General features: G+C 45.4%; 1 protein-coding gene across 6 annotated transcripts in view; it reads left to right on the top strand.

The window, feature by feature from the left end:
- MSI2 (musashi RNA binding protein 2) overlaps window positions 1-14,802 on the top strand; it is a 471,444-nt gene that overhangs the window by 158,655 nt on the left and 297,987 nt on the right. The window lies entirely within an intron of this gene.

The following is a 14,802-nucleotide window of genomic DNA, read 5'->3' as shown; positions in this document are numbered from 1 at the left end:
GAAGAGTCCAGCTTGTGGTCGGCACATTTTCCATGTGCCGGCAGGAGCAGATAGAATGGCCTTTTAGTGCGGTTTTGGTGGTGTTTGCTGGCCACGTGGGGACTGGGCTGGGATCTGGTGGTGGCAGCAGCTGGGGAGGGATGCGGGCCTGTGACTCAGATGTGGCAGGAGCCCCACAGAAGCTGCTGGGGGCTGTGAGTTGGTGCTGGGCTTCATCCTGCGCCTTTCTGGAAAAAGCACTGAGAGATGACGCCCCCCGGGGCCCTTCACAGTCAAACCCTCCCTTGTCAGATGCCCAAGGAGACGCAGGAAAGATGCTGGGTCTGTACCCATCAGCATCCTCCGACTCGAATTGTGTGAGACAGCAGTGAAATTATCCCATGAGCTCTGCTGTTGGAACAGGTGGGGAGCTACACGGAGAGTCCTAAATCAGTCAGGAAACGGTGGGGGTGTGTGTGACAGACAGACAGATGGCACAGGTAACCGTGGTGTTGTGCTTAATTCAGCCTCTCTCTGGTTGGTGGGGGAGACGGTACCTTTGAGAGTGGGTTCTTCTGGAAGGAGGCACATTTCCCAGAGGGCCCTGTTGCCCCAGGGCTCAAACAGGGCAGCCTGTGGGGTGCTGACCCTTTTAGGCTTTTGTATGATATCCTCATCTGGCTCCCATGAAAAAGACAGGCCCAAGGAGATTGGCAGAATCCCTGGGTGGTGCAAACGGTGAGCGTACTTGGCTGCTAACCAAAAGGTTGAGGTTCGAGTCCATCCAGACGTACCTCCGAAGAAAGGCCTGGTGAGCTACTTCTGAGAATCCAGCCCCTAAAAACCCTGTGGAGCACTGTTCTGCTCAGACACATGGAATTGTCACAAGTTGGAGTCACCTCAACAGCAACTGGTTAAAAGAGGCCTACTACAGGTGAGTGGCTGAGCTGGCCACTGCCTGGGGCTCTCCACTTCCTGCATTCTTGACTAGTTGGGGAGATGTCCTGGGAGCTGTGGAGCGGGGCAGTCTCCCTCAGCACAGCAGGTCTCTGTCTTCCTGCCGAAGGGCTGATATGGCTGACTGCTGCTGGTGGATGTGAGAAGACACTGCTCCTGGTCGAAGCTCCGCCACTCGTTTCCTCCCACGGCAGCTGTGCTGCTTGCCATGGGTGGTACACAGGCCCTGCCACTCCCTGGCTGGTCTGCAGGTTCTGTGCTTTCTGCTTGTTTGCCCAAGGCCATGGGCAGCTATGACCCCAGGTGTGTCCGTCTAGGAGCTGGCTGTCTGGGATTAGGACCATGACCTTTATTTAGCCTCAAAATGGAGACTTTTTGGTCTCTGTTATTAACTGATTTCTGCATGGATGGGAGGCCATGCAGCAAAGAGAAGCCAGATCCTCCAGCCCAGCTGCACATTGGGAATGGCTCTCACTGCCCTACAAGGGTGGTTTTGAAACGCCTTGCCCCGCACTTTCTGGCTTTGCCTGTTGAGTGCTGATTAATTCCGGCCGGGTTCTAAAGAATAGCTAAATGTGTTGGTGACCATGTACATTCCAGTACATCTCTTCAAGACTAATTTAAACTACTCAGGGGATTGTGTCCTCACCCAGCCCCACCCTGCCTGGACAGAGAGATGGGACATAATTAAAGGAGACAAGTCCAGCTTGTGTCATGGAGGGCTCTGGAGCATGAGTCTGCTTTGCTTCCGTTCTGCCTTTAAAACAAGGCTGGGATAGTGTTTGCAAACATGAGGTAGGATTTCTTTTTCAAGCCATAACCTGCTTTGGAATCTCATGGGCCTATTTGTGGGTGTCAGGGAAGTTGATGCTGCCCAGATGGGCTGCTGGAGTATTCAAACAGGTTTATACTTGCCAACACGTAGTACATCTCTCTCTGCGTTCCCATTCTCAATTCCCAAGCCTTGGTTTCTATTCTTCTATTCCTCTCCTCCTCCCCTCCTTCCTTCTCTTCTTGTCTCACTCCTTCATCTTTCCCTCCTTCCCTCCTTCCCTTTTCCCTCCTTCCTTCTTCCCTCCCTCCCTCCTTCGTTTCTTCCTTTCCTCCCTCCCTCTCTCCTTCCCTTTCTCCCTTCTTTCTCTCTCTCTGTCTTCATTAACGCTTGTAATTCATGACTCTGTGCATCAGCCACAAGGCTGTGGGAGGTCCTGCATGCTTCGGCCACACGCCCACAGTGGCAACTGTCACTGCCCTGAGAACAGTCGTCCTTTTGTCTGGGAAGCGGCCACAAACCATCTTCCCTGGCCTGGCACTAGCCCAGTCTGAAGCTGCTCAGTTAATTTTGCAGTAACGTGTGTGGATTCTGGTAGGATGTGTAAACCTATCAAGTATTTTATTAACAGACTAAGGAGGCTTCTGAATGTGTCGACACCATAAAGCTCTCTATGCTCGTGTTTTAGTAGCTTATGTCATACACGTGCTCTGTGTATTCTTGAAGCCTGTCTTCAGAATAGCTGATTTCTCATTTGGCTTGTGGCTAGTGTTACATTTGTGTCCCTTTGGTCAGGGCCGGCCACCTCTCAGGATCAAAGAAGAAGAGACTCTGCTACTGGGCCTTTGGGGCAATGAGTGAACCGACAGCTATGAAAAGAAACCCAACACCAAACCAAACCCACTGCTGTCGAGTCGATTCTGACTCATAGCGACCCTATAGGATAGAGTAGACCTGCCCCCCCCATAGAGTTTCCAAGGAGTGCCTGGCGGATTTGAACTGCCGACCTCTTGGTTAGCAGCCATAGCACTTAACCACTACGCCACCAGGGTTTCTGCTATGAAAAGAGGTTACAGATAAAATGACAAACTGACTATACACTGTGGTAGTTTATATTCTGGTTGAAAGAAGACCGCATGCGTGGATGCACGTACACACACACGTGCGTGCACTTGTATGAAGTGTACTCACGTACATGCACACACATATTCCCAACTGTGTCAGATTGTTTGGGGCTATCTTCAAACCAACTGCAGCTTAGTTGAGTTGTGAATTTATGACTATTTAGTGACTATTTAGGAGGTATAAGAGAGTAGGCCAGGCCATTCACTTATATTAGCTCATTTAATTATATTATCTCATTTAATTCTTCTCTGGGAGGCTGGTGGTGGTAGTGCCCATTTTGTAGTTTGCTAAACCGAGTCTCAGTGGGATTCAGTCCTTGACTGGAGGTGACAGCCCCCTCTGAGAGTTAGCACTGGCTGTAGACTGCTTCTCCAGGCTTGTCTGATAACAGAGCCTGAACTCTGGGCCCCGTGCCAACTGCTGATCCACCGGATGGACTTGGGGTGGGGAGCATGCTGTAGAAGAAGAGATTGTGTCACTGCAGCATAGCCAGGGACAGTGCTGGGAGCCAGGGCATATATTGCCTCATTTCCTCTGCAAAGCGGTTCTGTGCTGTTTGGTATCATCAAGTCCACTGGACAAAGATGGGAAGTAAGGGTCAGAGAGGTTAAGTCTCAGCAAAGGTCACCCAGGTAAGACAGTACAAGAGCCAGAGTTCGTACCCTGGTTCCTCTTCCTCCAAGTCTGGAACTTTCCATCCTCCTACGGCCTCCACTCAGGGTTTGCCACCCTCTTTTTTAGGTTTCCCTCTTGGTTGTTTCTTTTCTCCCTCTTCTCATCCTGCCTGAGGTGGCAGCTATTTCAACTGTTTATTTCAGGTGGCAATCAGAATGGGTAAGACTGCCATCAAGGAGCTGAGCTAAGGGAGTTTAACTGTGTCATTACTCTAAGTGTAGGGGCACAGAATGACACACCAAGTAGCTTTAAATAACTGAAATTGGAGGCTTGCGAACCTTTGCATGCTTGTCTCCCACCTTCCTCCCAGAAGATTGATCCCCTAGGTTAGGGGTGTCGTTACTTGTTTATATTTAACATGAGATCATGAAGAAAGGCCTTTGGGAAAAGGATTCTGCTAACTTGGGATGGCCGTCCTCACCCCTGGGTGGCTGCTGTGGTACCGTCCTGGAGAAGGTAAGGTAGAAGGCATTCCAATCCCTCCGGCTGGGCCTGACTGTGTGACTATCCTGCAGTGGCATCTTGCCAAGTTGCTTCTTTACCAGCCTCAATTTCTCATCTGAGGGAAGGAATTGCACTAGATCAGGGATGGAAAACTTGTGAAGGGCCAGATAGCAAATATTTTCAGCTTTATGGACCATATGGTCTGTGTCATAACTACTCATTTCTGTTGTCGTAGTGCAAAAACAACCATAGACAACATGTAAATGCATGAGTGTGGCTGTATTCCAATAAAACTTTATTCACAAAGACAGATGGCAGGCCAGATTTGGCCTGTGGGCTATAGTTTACCATTCTATGGACTAGATTATTCCTGAAGTTGATTTCAAGCTTTAAAAATCAGTAACATAGGAAGTGTTTAAACCTATTTACCTACCGGAGAAGGAGTCCTGGTGGTACAGTGGTTAAAGCTTTCAGCTGCCAACCGAAAGATTGGCCGTTTGAACCCACTAACGGCTCTGTGCTCTGCAGGAGAAAGATGTGGCAGTCTGCTTCCGTAAAGGTTATAGCCCTGGAAACCCCATGGGGCAGTAAAACTGTCCCATAGGGTCACTGTGAGTTGCCTCTGTGGCAACCAGTTTGGTTTTTGGTTTTATCTCTGGGTAGTGAAAATGGTTAAACATTTGACTGCTCGCGGAAAGATTGGCTGTTGAGACACAGCCAGAGGTGCCTTGGAAGGCATGCCTGATGGTCTGCTTCCAAAAGATCACAGCCTTGAAAACTGTATAGAACCCAAAACCAAACCCACTGCCGTCAAGTCAATTCCAACTCATAGCGACCCTATAGGATAGAGCAGAACTGCCCCATAGAGTTTCCAAGGAGCGCCTGGTGGATTTTAACTGCCTACCCTTTGGTTAGCAGCTGTAGCACTTAACTGCTACACTACCAGGGTTTCCTGAAAACTGTATAGAGCGGTTCTACTCTGAGACACAGGGGGTCGCCATGAGTTGGAGTCAACTCGAAGGCAACTAACAACATCCATCCAGCCAGCCATCTATCCATCCGTCTGTCCATCCATCCATAAATTCATATATAAAAGGTATCTATAGGCAGTAATCAAAAACAAGATGTTATCAATAGTAATGAACATGGTATAATAACCAAAACAGTTTTAGCCATGGCAGAGTTAATTTCTGGACTTTGTGGTACAGAGATAGTAAAACCAAAAACCAAACCCATTGCCATCAAGTTGATTCCAACTCATAGGGACCCTATAGGACAAAGTAGAACTGCCCCCATAGGGTTTCCAAGAAGCAGCTGGTGGATTTAAACTGCTGACCTTTTGGTTAGCAGGTTAACACTTAACTACTGCACCACCAGGGCTCCAGAGACAGTAAAGGGATTCTTTATTTGGAGAATGCCACTATTTATAGTGGCTCACTATACAGGAATCTTCATCCTGTGAGTAAGTAAGTGTATACACTATACAGGAATCTTCATCCTGTGAGTAAGACCCCGAAAAACTGGTAGATTATTTCCAACTCCCTATTACATGTGCTGGAAACCCCTGTGGCGTAATGGTTAAGCGCTACGGCTGCTAACCAAAAGTTCAGTAGTTCAAATCCAACAGCTGCTCCTTGGAAACCCTATGGGGCAGTTCTCTGCCCTTTAGGGTCGCTATGAGTCAGAATTGACTCGACAGCAATGGGTTTATTACATGTGCTAGATCTAAGCTACTGAAGACTCAGAACTATGAGGTTCAGATTTTACCCTGAAGATAATTTTACTAAGTGTTGGAGTTTCTGAATTAAAGCTACATGTGCTTTGTGCTAAACTTTTTAATGCATTTTTAAAGTTTACTTCTCGAGGATGTCAAGCAAGTGAAGGTATGTAGCACATCTAGTGTGTAGATGGAGAAACTGACGTTCAGAAAGGTAAATAACTTGTCCAGTATCACACGGTCTATGCTAGTTTGAGGTCATATTGTCACTTGTTTTTGGACAGCCTACTCTTGGCCTCTTTTCACTGTTTATAAAACCCGTCTCCCACTTTACTACCAAGAAGCCCATTGCTCGGAGGGAGCAGGTTTTGTTCATTTGTCGAAAATGTTGATATACGGTAATTTATTTTCCCGGCTTGGGTTTCCCGGTGGACGTTATCTGTGCTTGTGATTTCATACAGACAGTCACTGATGCTCTAGATATGTGTGTGGAGACTCAGACAATGAATCAGGCTGTTCTCCACTGTTCTCTCCACACACAGCCATTGGAATAGCCTAGCTTGGTTAATTAACGTGCGCCGGGATCAAAGGAAGTACGGACGTGGATTTGCTCCTTCTCCCCTTTAGGCTCCTTCTTCAAGTACTGGTTTCTTAAATTCTCACTTATAGCGTTTTGGAGATCAAAAAGAGGCCTTTAAACGTAATGAATTCTCCGCTTCGCCCTGGATGGAGCAGTCCTGCCCCTTTCAGCTGTTTGCTGGGGTGATAGGACTGCTCCGTGCCGAGCTCGCTAGGTAATTCTCACTTTATGTAACTCCTGTGAAAGCAAAGCAGCCCGAGTTTGGAGGCTTCCAATTATACTTCACATGGTGAACTGTGTAATTAGTTTGGAAGACTTATGCTTAGTCATTGGTTTATCCTAATCGGCTTTGGCTTTCCCCAACAACAAAGTGAGCTTATTTTGCTAAGCTGAAACAACTCTGCACCCTTTGTTCCTGCCTTTTATTGTCTCATTCCTTTCATTCTGTTTTACTGCCAAAGTTCTGTTTCATTAGGCCTACAAGTCATTTCCAATTCAGTGGGCTGCTACAATCCGGCCTTTATCACTCTGCTGCCCTGGTTCCCATGTCCCTTCTGGGCCAGTGCCCGAGTTTGTGGTTTGACATGAGGGCTTTAACCCTTTCCTGTACCAGCTCTTTGTTGTGGTGGATGGGAAGAAAAGGACTTGAAGGAAACGGTTTGGAAAGTTATAGCTCTTTAGGTCTCATGAGAGGGGAGCTCTGTGGAAATGAGGTGAAAAGAGTCCTTTGAGACCTTTGCGGCAGATTTGGGTTGTATGTGGGCCTATAAAAGTTAACTTGAGCTGGAGAGAGTGGTGGTTGAAAGCTTTTTGAAAAAAAAAAAAAGGAAAACCAGAATGAACTCACTTTTTAATATAACGAGATCATCTCATTTATTCCACTTGTGAGGTGGCTCATCAGAGAACATGTTCTGAGGAAGCGTTTTACACCTATTATTTTCTAGCTTCAGGTTTTATGTGCAGGTGCGATGGTGGTGTCCACAGCCGCTGCTCAGATAACTCCTTTTGATACTGTATGTGTGTGGAGAGTGATACCTAGAGTAAAAATATTATAAAGCCTTTGAAATTTTGAAAGGCAAGAGATTTGTGAGAAAATAAATAAGCAAGTTAACATATTCCTCAGAGTGGACTGTGATCCTAAGGTAGAATTTTATCTCTTCCAAATGTGTGTTGTAGATAAACAGAGCTCTGTACATTGTGTGGTTCTCTCAGACAAGGCCTGGAAAACAAAAGTCCTGGCTGTCTTTTGTGGGCATCAAAGCTCCATGAGACGCTTGTCTTCTGAAGTGGTTTGTACAGGTCGACTGACTGGAAAATGGTCTGCTTCCCCAGGCCACACCTGTTGTCTGCGTGCCTTTCCTCTGGACAGCCTTGATGTTCCTCAGTCTTTCTTGAATTACAACTGTGGGGCTGACCAAGAATGTCCATTTACTCTCCCCTCCGTGGCCAGCCATATTGAAGGCTACTTATGTGTTTAAATTTTCTTCCTGCAGTAGTCCAGAACAAGGCCAACACTGTCCCCATGTTTTATTAATTCTCTGTCTGGCTTGTGTCATTATCTCCCTTTGGAAGTGTGTCACACGGAGGAGGGGATTTTATTTGTGCTCCCCTTCCCCCTCCTGGCAGAGCTGCTCAGTGAGAAAAGTCAAAGTTAGAAGACAAAAATCTTGCCTCATCTGCCTGCCTTTGCCTTCTAGGCCAGGTGGCCGCAAGCAAACAGTCCCCACAAGTAATATGATCCCTGGTGCTTTGCAGGTAAACCTTCCTGCTAAACAACTTTGTTTTCCTGGTGAACTTTTTCTCCCTAGACTGATTTTGCTCCAGCCAGAGGAGGGAGGGAGGTTCAAGTTAGTTAGAAATAGATTAAGCCCCCCACCAACCTCACTTCTCCTAAATCCTCACTTTTTGCTTTAAAAAAAAAAAAAAAAAGAATCCTCGGAAATAGTGGGTTTCTAGGAAAACTTTCCATATCCCTTTTAGTGTATAAGATATAGTCAGCAGTTGTTAGGCAAATGCATCAGACATTATTATTGCTCTGTTAACAGTGTTTTAAAATATACAAATGAAAACATAGGATGCCTTCTGGCTAGCAAGCTGGGGAAACTTTGAAATTATGCTAATCAAAAGCTGTGTTCATATACGTAGTAGGTAGTGCAACAAGGCCCAAACTTCCCGGCTTCACTGTTTAATTGTGCTATCCAGTATGGCTTAAACAAAAAAAAAAACCAAACCCAGTGCCATCGAGTCGATTCCGACTCATAGCAACCCTAGAGGACAGAGTAGAACTGCCCCATAGCGTTTCCAAGGAGCGCCTGGTGGATTCAAACTGCTGACTCTTTGGTTAACAGCCGGAGCACGTAACCACTACTCCACCAGGGTTTCCCCAGTATGGCTTAGCTTTGTTTAATTTTTCTGCTGGGCCAAGAAGAGGAAGGCCAGGGGCAGGGGAGCCCTTGAGCAGGAAGGAGTTAATGAGCCCAGGGAGGGGTATTAAGTTCTCCCACCAGCTTACCTTCCCAGAGTCCTCCTGGCTGCCTCTGAAGACGTCACTTACAATGGAATAGTTAGCATAAGAAAGAAAGCCTTTCTCTCCCTGGAGTAGTTCAGTGGGAACCGAAAGTGTACAAGAAATCATGGTTCAGGCATGTGCCAGTGGGTGCAAGGAGTGGTTCTTATGGAGGAGAAAGCTTAGTTCATTTAGACTTGGCATAGAAATCCAATTCCATTGTTTCATGGAGTGGATATTGATATGGAGATTCCATCCACCCCCACCCTGTCAATAGGATACCCCATTACATGGGTCCTGCATGCTTTTCTTTCTTTCTTCCCCCCCGCCCCCCCCCCTTTGTCCTCCTAGAATTAATCTCTCTGTAGAAAGGCCGGGTTTGTCAAGTTACCACCTTCTAAATTTTTACAGCTCTTTATGTTCAGATTGGTATTTGTGAGTTAGCTAAAAGTGGGCCTCCAATCTGTACTTTATTTACATTCGAAGCCATAACAGTGAGAGCCCCTGAAAAATGTTAATATGCAGGAAGAGGCAGAATGGTTGGGCCTCTGACGGTTGCTAACCTCACCACTGCCTTTAAAACCAATCATGAGGCACATGGCTGATATTTAATAGCTTTTAGCTGATTATTTTTCTTCTCCTTCTCTTTCTTTTCTATTGAAGTTGACCTGGGTGTACTTGAGCGGAAATGAAGTCATCCAGATTCTGAATGAGAATAATCACAGGCCTCAAAGAATGAAATGGAAGCAGAGATTAAATGGTGGAGGGAGAGCCGGCATTAATAAGAACCAAGAAAACTTTGCATAAAATAAATAGGAGATTGATAGATTGAGTTTGTGTACATTGCTGCCATTTTTCTCCACTTTGTGTTGTCTTCCTTGAGTTGAGTTCTTGGCAAAGTGGGATTTGATTTGCCTCAAACCCACATCCCCTTTGCAATCCAGGGGATGGTCCTTTCTTCTTCATGGATTATTTGTATGGCCTGGGTGCTTCCAGGATGAAGGAACCTGGGTGATGGCCTGGTTACTGCGAAAGGTTCAAGATTACTTGTTGCAGGTACTGGGTGGGGGTGGGAGACAGATGAAAGAGAAGAGAGGATGGAAGACAACACACAGCAGGCAAATGTAATAAATATTGACAGACTCCTGGTTATAGGGAGAGGGAACTGGAAGGGTGAAGATAGGGTGACCACCTGTCCCAGTATGCCTGGACTTAGGGGTGTCCAGGAACTCGAGGAAATCCTGGTAGTGTACTGGGTAAATGCTAGAGCTGCTAACCAAAAGGTCAGCAGTTTGAATCCACCAGGTGCTCCTTGGAAACTCTATGGGTCAGTTCTACTCTGTCCTGTAGGGTCGCTATGAGTCAGAATCGACTTGATGGCAGTGGGTTAGGTTAGGTCAGGTCAGGTCAGGTTAGGTTAGGGACTCGAGACTTGCAAACCAGAATGAGCTGGTCTTCCTAAGCAGAGGGGAGATGGGGAAGGTGGCCTAAAACTCTGAAAGGGAGGAAACCTTCCTTGATGACTTCCAGGGAGACTTAGGTATTCCTTCCGGTGTGTTCACAATCTGCCTTCCTGATTTAACTCAGTAACCGGGGACAGGTCAAACCAAAACCAAACCAATTGCTGTGGAGTTGATTTCGGACTCATAGTGACCCTGTAAAGCAGAGTATAACCGCCCCATAGGGTTGCCAAGGAGCATCTGGTAGATTTGAACTGCGAACCTTTTGGTTAGCAACCAATCTCTTAACCCCTGTGCCACCAGGGCTCCTGGTGACAGGTCAGTAAGTGTTAAATAAGTGAGTGGCTGGAGGAGGGCAGGACAGACAGACCTGAAGCCCCCCACCCCCACCCTCCCCAGCCAGGGAGTGGCTCATCCTTGACTTGAGGTATAGGACCTCTTTAGGCTCTTCTTTGGACCCCTACTTGGGGATTCTTTCTGTGCCTCTTGAAAATAAAAAATTCTGCCCCAGTGTAGTGAAAAGTGAGCTTCCTGTAGCCAAAGAGCAAAATAAGGGTTTAATTAGATTAAAAACCCAGCAGAGTGGTTTGTTTACAGGAAGTCGTTTTTAGGTGGTCTGTAGTAGAAGATGTAATTTGTGGAAGTGGATTAGTTGTAAATTAGAGTTTGGTTGTTGAGGTTGCTAACGGTCTTTTCTAATTGGGGGTAGAGGTAAATATTTTCAGACTTGCTTATTGTTAGTAGCAGGTTAGTAGTTGAAAAAACAATTTAAGGTGCCTTTCACTTAAGGAAAAATAAATGAGAGTATGGAGTGATCAGAGACAGGCGTCCTGGTCTTATTCTTGGCTTTCTTATGTAATGGCAGAGGGGCATGGGAAGCCTCAGGGAGTTTATGTGCTGAAATAGTTTGCAGGATGAGGGGAGCTTGTAGATTCTCTAATATGGAAGAAATATTTTTGATTTTTATCTTTTAAAGAGACCACCACATTTCCTTTATTATTAGATCTGTTTCAGTAAAAAAAAAAAAAAAAAAAAAGCAAAAAAAAATTTATTTACTTATTTTTATTATTATTTTTCTTTTTTTATTGTACTTTAGATGAAGGTTTACAGAACAAACTAGCTTCTTATTAAACAGCCAGTACACATATTCTCTAATGACACTGGTTAACAACCCACGACATGTCAACACTCTCCCTTCTCAACCTTGGGTTCCCTATTGCCAGCTTTCCTGTTCCCCCTGCCTTCTGGTCCTTGCCCCAGTGCTGATGTACCCTTTTAGTCTCGTTTTGTTTTATGGGCCTGTCCACTCTTTGGCTGAAGGGTGAACCTCAGAGTGACTTCATTACTGAGCCGAAAGTGTGTCTGGGGGCCATACTCTCAGGGTTTCTCCAGACTCTGTCAGGTCAGCAAGTCCAGTCTTTCGGCAAAAAGGATTTCTTGATGTCACAGCTTGCCATTCCAACTAATTGAGCCTCAGTGTGTTCAGATTCAGGGATCCCTGTTTATGGGACTCTTACAGAACTGTCTTACAATTCTCCCTGTAGACCTGTGAGGTAGGTAGGATTATCCTCACTTTAAAATTGTGAAATTAACCTGAGACTGTATAAATGATACTCAAGATCCCTCAGCCAGATAGCAGGGGGTCCAAGGTGCAAATATGACTTTCTGGTGAGAAGTTCTAGGTTTGTTACTCCACCTGAGCTGGGGCCACCTTTCTCAGGGTCTAGGATGGTGTGTCCAGTGCTTTGTAGTGCCATGGGTTTACCATGACACATCTTCCAGGAGTGTGACTTTTCCTTGATGGTTGTTTGGCTAACACATTTTATATTAGAACAAACCTTATGGCATAGAATGCAAATTTTTTGTTTGTTTGTTTTGGGGAAAAATTGTGAATCTTCAAAACAGTTTAGGATTGCAGCTGGCTACATCAACCTCTGCCCAAGTCATGCTGGGTTGTCCCTTAATTTACTTGACTGTTGGAAGTGCTTGGGTAGAGCAGTTGAGAATCACTTCTGTTTAGCACAGTGGTTGGCAGACATTTTCTCTGAAGGGCCAGAGAGTAACTGTTTTCAGCGTTGTGGTCCAGGCAGGTAGGCTCTGTCACAACTACTCAGCTCTGCCATTATAACACATCAGGAGTCATAAACAATACGTAAGCAAATGGACTTGGCTATATTCCAGTATAACTTTATTTATAAAACTGGGAGACTGCTGGATTTGGTCCATGGGCCATAGTTTGCTGACCCCTGGTTTAGAAAATTGTCTGCTAATAAAACCAAAAACCAAATCCATTGCATCAAGTAGATTCTGACTCATAGCAATACTATGGGACAAAGTAGAACTGCCCCATAGGGTTTCCAAGGGGTGGCTGGTGGATTCCAACTGCCAACCTTTTGGTTAGTAGCCAAATGCTTAAACTACTGTGCCGCTGGGTCTCCACCTGGTAATGAGGGCATGGGTTTTTTACACTGAGACTGTCTGCAGTCAAATTCAGCTCATCTATTTTCTAGCTCTGTAACCTTAGGCAGATCACTTAACCTTTTTCTACCTCAGTTTCTTTATGTGCAGAACGGGAGTAATGATAGTCCCTTCCACATAGAATTGTTAAGAGGGTTACGCCTGAAACAGAGCAGGTGCTTAATAAAGGTTGGTTGCTATTGTTATTTTCACCCTCTGAGACCTCTGGAGTTTGGCCTCTGGAGTTGCCTCTTTAGTCCTGTCTGGCAGCAGCCCTGCCAGTGAAAAGGCTTTTTTCTCAGTCTTACACACAATCACACACACAGACATGCACCCACTTTCTCTCCCTTTTTCGCTTCCATCTTTCCCAGCTATCCCCAAGATGGGCTTACCACTCAATTCTTTTACCCATCCTGGGGAGGACAGAAATTGTGAGAAGTCCTTCCCAGATACTCTCAGCATGAAGATGAGGATTCCCTTTCGTGTAGTTTTCAACAAAATGCACCTCGAGTTAAATTCAGGTACTCTGATGCTTCCAGTTTGTGAACTTGACCTTCAGGTCACTATGGCTTTGATGGGATAAGTTGAACTGATCTGGGTCAAAAGTGAATTCCTCTCCTTGGACCCTGCTGATGAACTCTTTAAAGTTATTTGAATAATGAAAAAAAAAAATTTTTTTTTTTTTTTAAGGAGATACTGTTTGGAAATTGTCCCAATATAATTTTTTAAAAAATTTTTATTGTGCTTTAAGTGAAAGTTTACAAATCAAGTCAGTGTCTCACACAAAAACTTGTATACACCTTGCTACATACTCCCAATTGCTCTCCCCCTAATGAGGTAGCCCGCTCCCTCCCTCCACTCTCTCTTTTTGTGTCCATTTCACCAGCTTCTAACCCTCTCTACCCTCTCATCTCCCCTCTAGACAGGAGATGCCAACATAGTCTCAAGTGTCCACCTGATCCAAGAAGCTCACTCCTCACCAGCATCCCTCTCCATCCCATTGTCCAGTCTAATCCCTGTCTGAAGAGTTGGCTTTGGGAATGGTTCCTGTCCTGGGCTAACAGAAGGTCTGGCCTCAGTCAGACCATTAAGTCTGGTTGTTTTACAAGAATGTGTGTCCCAATATAATTTAACTGATGTTTACTAAAATGTATTTTTACGTATCGATCCACTCATCGTTTCTTGAGTGTATTTAGCTTCTGAGGAGAGCGTTCCATATCCTCGTTTAAATTTTCATTCCTTTCCTTTGCACGTGATTCTAATAAAGTTGGTTTTCTGGCTTTTGAATTGTTAGCAAATATTAAGGGGGAGAAGATGTTAATAAATTCAGTGTAAAGCAGAAGGGAGAAACACCTATAAAAACAAAAAGCCTTCTATCTTAAAAAGCACCAGGATGTGGGGGACTCTTTAGTCAGGGAAACATCCATCCTTCCTCTCTAGGCCCGGAAGGCATTGCCTGCAGCCTCTGCATTGTTCATTTGTTCATTGATTCATCCAGCAGATCTTGACTAAGTATCTTCTGAATGTCGGGCACTGCACTTGGGATGGAGGGCTTATCAGTGAATGAAACAGATAGGATCCCTGCCCATGTGTAGCTTAAGTTTTAGGATGGGATGGGGGTTGGGGAGGACCAGCTAAGAACAAGCAAGTAGATAATAAAAATAATTACAAACAGTGTCATTAAAAAACACACATACACAAAAAAACAGGAACTGAGAGCATCTAAAATGGGGGTATGAAAGAGGGAACCATGGTTTATCAAGAAGCAAATTGCCTGCTATCTCCTGGCCCTCAGTAGATTGTCAGCTCCACCACGATGGGGCTAGGATGTATTTACTTTATGTACCTTTGTTTACCTGCAGCCCCAGGACTCACCCAGCTTCTGGGCCGTAGTAAAACTGCTGCTGTCAAGTCAATTCTGATGTTTCGCAATCCTGTAGGACAGAGTAGAACTGCCACACAGGGTTTCCAAGGCTGTGATCTTTACAGAAGCAGACTGCCTCATCTTTCTTCTACAGAGCAACTGGTGGATTTGAACCATGACCTTTCAGTTAGCAGCAAAGCACTTAACCACTGCACCACTAGAGCTACTTTGGGCCATAGTTGGTACTCAGTAAATAGTAGCAGAAT

The sequence above is a fragment of the Elephas maximus genome, chromosome 19 (assembly GCF_024166365.1).
Source record: "Elephas maximus indicus isolate mEleMax1 chromosome 19, mEleMax1 primary haplotype, whole genome shotgun sequence".
NCBI classification, from domain to species: domain Eukaryota; kingdom Metazoa; phylum Chordata; class Mammalia; order Proboscidea; family Elephantidae; genus Elephas; species Elephas maximus.
Note: the sequence above shows the minus strand (reverse complement) of the source record. Positions and strands in the feature narration are given on the sequence as shown.